Raw genomic sequence first — 10,931 nt, 5'->3', positions numbered from 1 at the left:
CTTATAGGATCCGTCCAATTGGGCTTTGGCCTATTTTACTAGTCCAAAGATCGTTAGTACCTCTAGCTATGGCAAAACGATGACCCAAATGTACGAACTTAATTATCTCCATAATTTGATCCATTTATATATTTAGTAATTGCACACGACGAAGACATAACTCCTTCAATCTCCCACTTGTCTGAGACAAGGGTGCAATATTCAAATTCCTTAAGTCAATATATGTGTCGATTTGATAATATGATTGCATCACATGTCGAGATCATATTACTCTACAAATCGTTTCTTGAAATCTGAGTTAGAATTACAAAACCAAATGATTACTGTGTAATGCATTTGAACGCGGCCACGTATTTTCTGAATTCTCCCTCTTCAAGCGGCCATGACACATTTCCTAATTTAATAGGTAGACTATATCCAATCTTGTGGTAACATGACTCCCACTCAACTTCTGAAATAACCAGGAAACATTCTTTATAATCTCCAGTTACGGCTAGACGTTTGAGTGTACCACGGTCATAACATCCATTGAATGAAATCAATGTTCCACTCATGTCAAAGGAATCCACTAATATATACGGAAGCTCTATACTTGAACTTCAAAGTAGGTCAATAGTTCGATCATGCATCATTCATGCATATCCAAGTGATTGACCGAGCATCACTATGCCCCTATAGCCCATGGCTGCGCTATCCAATCAATCTTACATGCTAGTTCATTTATTGAAATCATTTATGTCCACTTTAATGATCTCGAACTAGGAACTTTAAATAATATATGTTTGTTCACCTGTGGGGTTTCAATTCACCAGGTCATCAACCTGATGAGCCCATCAATTCATAATTATTTTGGACATTTTATTTAATTTCCAAAACCATAATTAAATAAGAGAAATAATAATTTCTATTTTAAACATAATTATGCAAATTGATGCATTTCTCATGTAATATGTTTTCTCAAAACATATACAACTTAAATTACATAACTTGCTTCAATCCTAGGATTTTAATATGACACTCATATCTTAGTCCATGGAAGGGGTTTAGTGATTTCTCACTCATAATAAAACTTTGCAGAACACGACCTTCCGGTGGTCAATGATCTCATAATTGAGGTGATATCTCATATCCTTTTGTTCGGATTTGTGATGTGACTCTGGCTCCTTTGTTCTTGGGTAAAGGTGACCTGTTAGTCATATGACCTTTTAATCCGAACTTCCTCTGTAACTATCTGACTATAGTTTAATACACATATTCTGACATTGAGTATGCAACAGTGCTCTGCTTTGAACTCTTCAAGCTCACTGTCCTTTTCATCCAGACACAAATATGCATTTAGATCACTATCTAGAATCATCTTGCCTGTTTGAAAAACTTGCATTCGTATAACCTTTTGACAACTTGCTTAAATTACTAGAATTCCTTTTAGTGCTTCTCAAGCACTCAAGGACTTTTCTTGGTAATTCTCCGTATGCTTATTCTGAATTTGCTTGAATTCTGCTACACATGCACAAGTCATATGCAACATCTTGCTTTGTACAAATCATGGCATATATAATGAACCTTTTGCAAAAGCATAAGGTACACTAACCATACAACTCAACTCTATTAGCTTTTGAAGGCACTGAGTCTTACTGAGTGTATTACCATGAAACATGGGAAGATATCCTATGTTAGAGTCTTGCTTCATGAACTTGTCAAGATCCTTATCAACATAAGTCTCTCGATTCATTCCAATCATTCTTCAAGATTCACTTCATGGATCTTAATTCCCAATATGTACTCAACATCTCCTAAGTCTATCATATTGAAACAATCTTTCTAACCATTGCTTGACTTATTCAAGCATTGATACATCATTTCATATGAACTGTATGTCAACTACATACTAGACTAAGAAGATCAATTGCTCCCACTAAGCTTCTTGTCTCTACAAGAATCCTTTGTTCTACTAAGGAAATCAAACTGTTTGATTGCCTAATCAAAACGAATGGTCCAACTCCTTAATGCTTACTTCAATCCATAAATGAATTTCTGAAGTTTGCAAAACTTTCTAGGATTTTCTGGAATTCAAAACTCTTAGGATGTATCATATACATTCTCACCATCAAGAACATTTCATGAAAGTGATTTTGATATCCATTACTAGAATAATCCGAATAGGCTTACCCAACTAATAGGTTTGACCCTATTTGTAAGACTATTATGGACTAACACATTTTTACAAACATGGAGTCCATACTGGATTTCATAGCTTTAAGGCATTTCCTGAGTTGGCACTTATCCAAAGCTTGCTTGTAGGCATGGGTTCCAACCATTCCAATAGGAAAATTTTAGAATCCACCTTTTCTCAGAATTTCAACAAACTGTTTGTTTTGATCCCAAGTAACCTACGATAGGTATGAGCGACAATAGAATTATTCTCTTCAACTCTTTGAAGTCTTTCATTCTAGTGGGACGATAGAAGCCTTACTAGTGGAATTATCTTGCTTCGACACATGGTGTATTAAATTAACTGATTTCATATGCCTTCGTCTCTGATGTAGTGTTATCCACATCCATTTGTTGCTCGTCTCGAATCTCATCGAGATAACTTTACTCCCACTTGGCTTTGTAGGAAGACATTCTTTCTATAAAGACACTATCGCGAGCAACAAACACTTTGTTTCTACGCGATTGTAGGAATAATACCTCTTAGTTTCCATGAGAAAAACCCATGAAGAACTACTTTTCTGACTCAGGGTGTATTATGTTATCTTTGTAAACATTTTACATTGATTTCATAACCCTTAATCCTGTTTAGAAAAGATAACTTTTGGAACATTTCCAAATCATAACTCTTATGACATCTTTTCTACTGCTTTGGTTAAGTTTCTTGTTTAGTATATTCGCAATTGTTGTTGTTCCTCTAATGCATATCCTCATAACGATATTTGTAAATCATTAAATCTTGGATCGAACAATGGCAAGCAAAGTTTGATTCATTCTTCATACAATTTAATTGTAATGTTTCTGGATTGTGAATTAATTCAACAATTCCCTTTAGATGATCATTCCTTTTGAGTTAAATATTTATCACAACAATCATATTATGGTGTTAAATTGTTTATCTCAAACTGATTTTACATTTCATTTTTGGAATTTTGAGCATTTCAATGTTTCCAAGCTTTACTTCATTAAGTAATTATCGATATATTTACTTAAATCGTTAGTAAAAGCAATGAAATTGTTAAATCTCTTTGCTAATTTTGAACTTATTGGTTCACATACATCATATGTACGAGTTCCAAAAGGTCATCTTAGCTTCCTTTACCCTTTCTACTAAAAGGCAACTTGGTCATCTTAACTTTTATCAAGCATGACTTCTAATTCTTAAGTGATTCATAATCATATAAGAATGAGAGTCCATCCAAAACTTTGGATGTGCAAATGGTTAATGTGACCTATCCTTACTTTGTTGTAAGTAAGTGTACTTTAAATCATCTAAATTTACTTTTGTGATCTACTTATATCAATGTCATAAAACAAAATTAACTCATATCTAGCAAAATAAAACAATTTATTACCTTGGTCATGGATCAACACTTGTCCAAGCCAAGTAAACCAAATTCAGTATTCAAAACAAGAAAACCGAAATATTGTCCCATCAAAACTGGAAATTTGTTCTAAAATCATGATAAACTAATCAAAATTTAAAACTATGAAGCTATCTCTGGCCACTCAAATACTTCTAGTGAACCTTCAATCTCCATTTCCTTGCTAGCTTCACTTATTTGCAGTTCCTGCACAACATCACTATGTTAAGCACTGCAACTTGGTATCATATACCTAAGTGAAAGTTAAAATGTTTATAACATGATACCTGAGGTTGATGCTCCATTCTTCTTGAGGAAGTCATGGTATTTCTGGCAATTTTGCTTCCAATGCCCCTTCTTCTTGCAGTAAAAGCATTCACTTTCACTTGCAGCCTTGGGCTTTGGAGTCGTCTTAGGCTTCTCAGGAGCCTTGGCAACTTGCTTGCCCTTGCTCTTGGCACTAGCCTTTTGCCCCTTCTTCTTGAACCCCTTTCCCTTTTGAATCATAAGAACTTCCTTCTTAGGTTCCTTAGGGATTTGTTTCTCAGCACTAACCAACATTGCATGCAATTGATTCATAGTCTTTGCAGTGGCAGTCATGTTAAAATTCATGATAAACTGGTTGAAACTTTCTGGTAGTGAATGGAGAATGATGTATGTTGCCAAATCATCACTGTATGGGTGCCCCAGTTTTTCCATACTTTGAATTAGGCCGATCATTTTGAAAACATGATCATGAATTGTGGCTCCCTTCTCCATCCTACAATCCAGAATCTCACGATGGAGCTCATACCTTTCAACTCTAGCTTGTTTCTTAAACAAAGCTTTGAGTTCTTGCATGATTGAGTAGGCATCCTGGTCCTTAAAACGCTTTTGAAGACTAGGCTCCATGGTAGCAATCATTAAGCAAGTGATAGGTATAGCTCTGTCATGAGCTTCCTTGTGCTTCTTGATCTCTACCGCAGTTGGATTTTCTGGCAGAGGTCCTGGTAATGGGGTATCAATGATATCCTCTTTACCCTCAGATTTCAGAACAAGTCTTAGCATTCTTTCCCAAGTGGAAAAGTTCTCCCCTGTCAACCTATTCTTCTCAAGGAATGGTCGAAGGTTGTAAACGTTGTTGTCATTGTGGTTACGGCTACCCATCTATGTCAAAATAAGGCAAAGTTTAATAATTATGTTTAATTTAAAATTAAAGTACCATAAACGCATTCATTTGGTAACTTTAAAACACTTTATTCAATAATTAATTGATCCCAATTGAATTTAAGTGATTCCAAGATCCTTTATTTGTGCAATAATTGACCGGACTTTGGCCCTACCATCAACCATTACATTTTCAAGGTGAGTAAACTCTTTACTGATTACAACTCTTCTAACTCTTGGTTGAATAATTAATCATCACATGCTTAATTATTACCCTTAGCTTCAAGGTTCTAAACTCTTTAGGTAACCTTGTTGAGCACAACCAATTAAAAGTGTAAAATTTGTTTTACCCCCACTCCCCTAAGATATAATATGACACCCAGCTTTGGCATGACCCATCATAAATATCAAAGGTTTCATCGGGTTTTTAATTGGAAAAGCAATCTCAATATTACTGGGACCTAGATTTATTATGTTGTGATTATTTAGTGAACTCTAGCGCATCATCAATCAACATAAATAAAATCTAACATGCATAATCTACTAATGCAATAAATCATGACATAGTATGGCCCCTTAGTCCTAAAAAACTAGAAATGAAAAAGCTCCCACTTGAATCGTCATGGATCTCCAACCACCTTGCTCCTTTGGGCCTTCAATTCATGGGCTTCTTTGGACTAACACTATTTAAATAACTATTCTATTTACTTTAAATAAAATTTACAAAAATACTTAACGGTACGCAGACCGTATTTAGATTACAAAAATACATCACGATGCGCATATCGTATTTAAGAATCTATGGGCCATACTAGTCTTTATATAGCAACATAATATCATATATTATAAAAGTGCCATATAATAAATCACTCAACATGCTTGTCTAAACTACAACATCGAATGTTCACAATAAAGTCAACGCAATTCCTAAAATATCTTATATTTTAATCATAATTAGATAATATCACATATTATTCATGACCGTTTATAAAATATCATATATTTAATTTAGTCATGAGATAGAATCAAATCATATTTTAATCTAGAAAGATAAATCATATTTAATCTTTCATGATTATCCTAACAAATTTAGGAGATTATATCCTAATTACTAGCCAATCAAATAATTTTAAAATCAATTATATCCTAATCTAATTATGGGATAATCACATTATTTAAATTAATTATTATCCTTTTGGAATATGCTCAGAATATCCTAGTCAATCTTATCCAAAATAACCACTTTAATTAGGATAATTACCAATTTAACAACTTTAAATATGGATAATATCAAATATAACAACTCTTGAATATTTGATTTTATCCTAAAATAAAAGATTTTATCCAAATAAAACCAATTTTATCTTTTAAAATAAAAGATCATATTTTCAAAATATTTTATCTTATCCAAAATAAAACTGATTTTATCCCAAAATAATTCACAATTATCTTGAAATAATAATTTTTTTTTTGAAAAACCGCAAGCCACCACCGCCGACCACCGTGGTTGGCTAGCAGAAGCTAGCCACGGTGGCTGGCTGCCTTTACAGCAGCCACTGTCGCAAGGCAGCAGCGGGCAGCTGCTCTGGCAGCCGTGGCAGCAGCTGTGCAACGCTTGCACGCTGCTGCCCACAGCCACCCCAGACCGCCTGCCCTCCCTCCCTCCCTCCCTCTCGGACTGCCACCCCGGTCGGCAGCCGCCGTGGCTACGCCACCCAGCCGCGGTTGCCGACCACTTAAAACATCATTTTTTTTTGAGTTTTAATTTAATTAAAATAACATTTATCATAATTAAATTAAATCAGTCCATAAGATTAAAATTAAATCACATTTAACTTTAAAATTGGGGTTCTTCATAAAATTAATCCCAATTTAATTCTAACTTTTAAAATTAAATTCATGATCATACACAAAACACTTTTATGCATAAATCAATTCGATTAAAATTATGAATCATAAAATAAATCGAATTAAATCAAAATCAAGCACAAAAATCATATTTTAGGGCTAGGTTTTTCGAAAAATTCGAAATTTAGGGTGAGGGAGTTCGAAAATTTCGAACAATTTAGGGCTTAAATTCGGTCTCTTCATGGCTATTTTGAGCATAATTAAATCACATTTAATCAATTCCAAAAGTTTAATCACATTAAAAATAATAATTGAACCATAATTAAATTAATTTCTCCCTCTTAATTGATTATAAAATTAACGTGGAAATCAAATAATCGTATTATTATGATCTAGCGCGTTCATGCAAGAGGCTAACTGATACCACTGTAGGAGTTTATAGGTACTACGCAGCGGAAAAACATGAATCATATTCAATCAAGTACCAATCCCAAGAATCACATGCATAACACACAAGACACATAATCATACCTTTGATGCGTGAATTCCACGAAGCTATTCGACAGGCAAATCAGGGAGAGAATAGAGCCCCAAGCGTTGCTCCTCTACTTAGTCCACGAGATTCGAACGAGCCGTCCACCAATACTAGATTGGTCGAGTGATTGAGGAAAACCGCGATCACCACCTTTATGGACAACCGACCACCGCACGAACCACCACCACCGCGACACACCACCGGCGCCTAGGAGGAGGAGAGAGCCGTGAGAGAGAGAGAGGACTTTGAGAGGGTTGTGTTTCGTGTTTGCTAATTAGGGTTTGATCACACTGATCAGTTAATTGCTTACTTGCTGCAAACCTAGGCACCTAGTCTATTTATAATCTCATTATAATTAGACTAGGGCACGAAGCCCAAAACTCCCTTGTCCACTCCATATGGCCGGCCACCAAGTGATGAGGCCCGTGATGGGCCTCGTCCTCTAATGCTCGATCTAGCCCCTTTGTGTGACCTTATAGGATCCGTCCAATTGGGCTTTGACCTATTTTACTAGTCCAAAGATCGTTAGTACCTCTAGCTATGGCAAAACGACGACCCAAATGTACGAACTTAATTATCTCCATAATTTGATCCATTTATACATCTAGTAATTGCACACGACAAAGACATAACTCTTTCAATGACCTCTATTTATAGAGAAAAAAGAAGGGTCGAAAAAACAAGAAAAGATAAGAATTCGAATCGGATAAAACTCTTGCGATAGACAACAATTTTTCCGGTTTTTGTTTCTATCATATATTTTGATCCAGAAATCAAAATAAGATAAATAAGATATAGTTGGAAAGCTCTTGAAGTCTACTTTCTAACCAATTAGAATCAGATTAAAATATTTTGTATAATAAAAGATATGGCTAAAAAAGTGAGATGGTGTCAGTTTTCGATAGAGTTTGATATTTTATTCATATCTTTTCTGTTATAGCTCGGAATTGATATTATAATATATCATTGGAAAGATAATTTCAAGGGCTGTCCAACCATTTAATATTTGGATAAAGACTATGAGGAAGGAAAATAATATTTGTCTGTCTTTGAACGTCTTTCAATTCGAATAGAATTAGGACTTTCAAAAAGAAAAGTTTTATTCAATTTCAAACTCTTTAATCTTATCTTTTCAAAAATGATTATTAAGATATTTTAGAAACTTATAGAAGCTTCCAATTTATCCTAATTGGTTTAGGAATGAGATTAAATAATTTGGACCCTCCACATGATCATTGGGTCATAGGCAAGGTGGGCTTAGGTTCGGTTTGGACTCAGTTTAGTATTTTGGCCATAAATTATTCGTTATAACCCGGATTTTGGCTTATAATATATCGTTGGAAAGCTCTTTTCAATCCCTATCCAATTATTTAATAATTATGCCCAGATTATGGACCAAAATAAACTGCTCAAAACGTTTTTTTATAAAAAGGACATAAAGGACACGAAATGAATTATTTTGGGTTTAAAGGCACGAAAAGAGGAAAATAAGTTATGGTTTGGGGAAATGGGATAGGAATTGGGTTGTTTTATGAAATGGAAATATGGATTTAAGCAATCCAAAGATTAAATACTCAACCCGACCAATAATGGAAGTGAAAGGTTGTTCATCATCGGGTTTGGTTTTGGGGAGACATTTTTAGGTGTCTACAAGCGTTGAAACCGAGCGTCGGAGAATCTCAAATATCGAGCCAAAATTTAGGAATTGGTGAGACGGGAAAAAGCTTCAAGTAACAATCAAAAACCCTAGCCACGCAAAAACAAGGAAAGCGGGCCAAATAGGAGCGTACCACGTGGCAGCACACATGGCAGCACGCCATGTGGCAGCACACGTGGCAGCCACCAAGTGGCAGCACGCCACGTTGGCAGCGTGCCATGGTGGCAGCGCATGTGGCACAAGGGGGCCGTGGACCCGGGTGACGGGTCATGGACACGGGCCAAAAGAAAGTGGCCCAATCGAACCCAACTTGGGGGCTCAAGGTTGGGTGACACATGGTTAGCTCACAATGCATGTGAGTTGCCTTGGGGACCAAGTGAGAAAGTGGTCCTCACCTAACCATGTGACACTTGTTACTTATTCCTTGGTTTATTTAACTAAGGGTTGAATTCATCAATATTTGCATGTGGGATCTATTTGTGAAAAAGTCCCACATTGAAAGATGAGTGGAATTTACAAGGAAGCTTTCCCTATAAATAGCCAAGGCATGGCTTGGGATTACTTGCTTGAGTAAGAGTTGTAAAGGGCATCACAAGTAAGTGAAAACCCTTAAATTCAAGAGTTGGAAAAGGTATCACATTTAGTGAAAGCCTTCGAACTCAATTACTCGGATTTTATTGGTCGGGTCTTGCTAACCCCAAGACATTGGACCTTGTCGGTATTCGTTAGTGCGGGTGGATCAACGTTGGAAGCTTTGTGTTTTCGGAGCTAGATTTGAAGTAAGAGCCCCTTCGGTCAGGCGAAACATGCTCCAAAAGGTAATCGTTTTATCTTAATCTTGTGATTAATTTAATTATGTTTATGGATTTATTTATTGCAAGTGCAGACTTGTTTTTGGGTTTGTTGACTCACCAAACCCCAACAGTAGTATCAGAGCCTCGCTTGTTTATTTTTAAAATCATAATATTTTTCAAGGTATTTTTTTGGCTTAATTTTTCTGGTTTTAAGTTGCAAATTAGATTAGTAGCTCGTTTTATCCATTTTAACCTCGTATTAGAGCTGACTTCGGCTCCCAAACCCAGATTTCGACCCTAAAATCGTGAATTTTGGGTGGAAAAGGACTTCTGGAAATGGTTTTATCCTTTTAGGACTCGGTTTTTAGCCAAAAAACGACCAAAAATGCACTTTTCGAGGGATTTTTCGTTTTTACGAAAAATTTTAAGCCTTTCTAACCTTGAAAATTAATTGCATATTTATGGTGATTATGTAATGGGTTCAATACATATTTTATATGCAATTTTAAACCTCTTTAGGCATGATTACTTGGTGGTAATTTGTGTTTGAAAGCTTGGTTTTATTTTGCACATAATTGCAAATTAATTGCATTAAGTGTGAAATTGTTGTTCTTTGAGGCTTCTAAGTACTAAAGATTCAATCTTTAATTATGTTAAGTGATTGAAACTTTGATTTACTAAATTCCATGAATTTTTGTTAAACTTTGTTGATTTAATCATTTTTTAGTTGATTGGAATCATAAAGTTTGAAACTTGTTTGTGATAGAAAATTTGCTTATCTTCATATTGGAAGATATAACCTTTCAAGGATTCACAAGTATTAAAGTCAAAATCTTTATTGAACTTATGTTCATTTTTCCAACTCCCTTTTATTTTGTCAAAACTCAAGATTAATTTAAATTAATTAAATTAATAGTGAGTAATTTCCTTATTATTTTTGTTGCACCAAGTTAAACCAATTTTATTAAAGAATGGTTCTTGGAATAATTTTGGTTTTATGCACTTGGATGAATTTATTTAAGTTGGAGTTGTTATAATTTTCATTTTTCTTCAAAATTAATAGATTCTAAAATTAATTTAGTAATTAATTAAAAATGTCACACAAAGTCGGGATTTTTCCCGAAGCATGAGCACCAAATCGAGGCCTATGAGCCCTAAACATGCTCTCAGCCATCCGGGTTGCTCACGCAACCTACATGGGGCTGCCGAGGCTGCTAGGTGCCTCGAAGTGGTGCACATGCGCGTGGTGGCTTCTGCACGTGCATCCCTTGGCGCACCATGGCAGCCTTTATGGCTTGCCGTGGGTAAGCCTCCTAGGGTGCTTGCATTTGAGCTTATTTGAGGGTTGTTTTTGTGCATAGCTTGGTACATCATTA

This window comes from Chenopodium album, chromosome 4, assembly GCF_948465745.1.
Source record: "Chenopodium album chromosome 4, dcCheAlbu1.1, whole genome shotgun sequence".
Lineage (NCBI taxonomy): Eukaryota > Viridiplantae > Streptophyta > Magnoliopsida > Caryophyllales > Amaranthaceae > Chenopodium > Chenopodium album.
The sequence above is the reverse complement of the archived record's forward strand: the minus strand, read 5'-3'. Positions refer to the sequence as shown.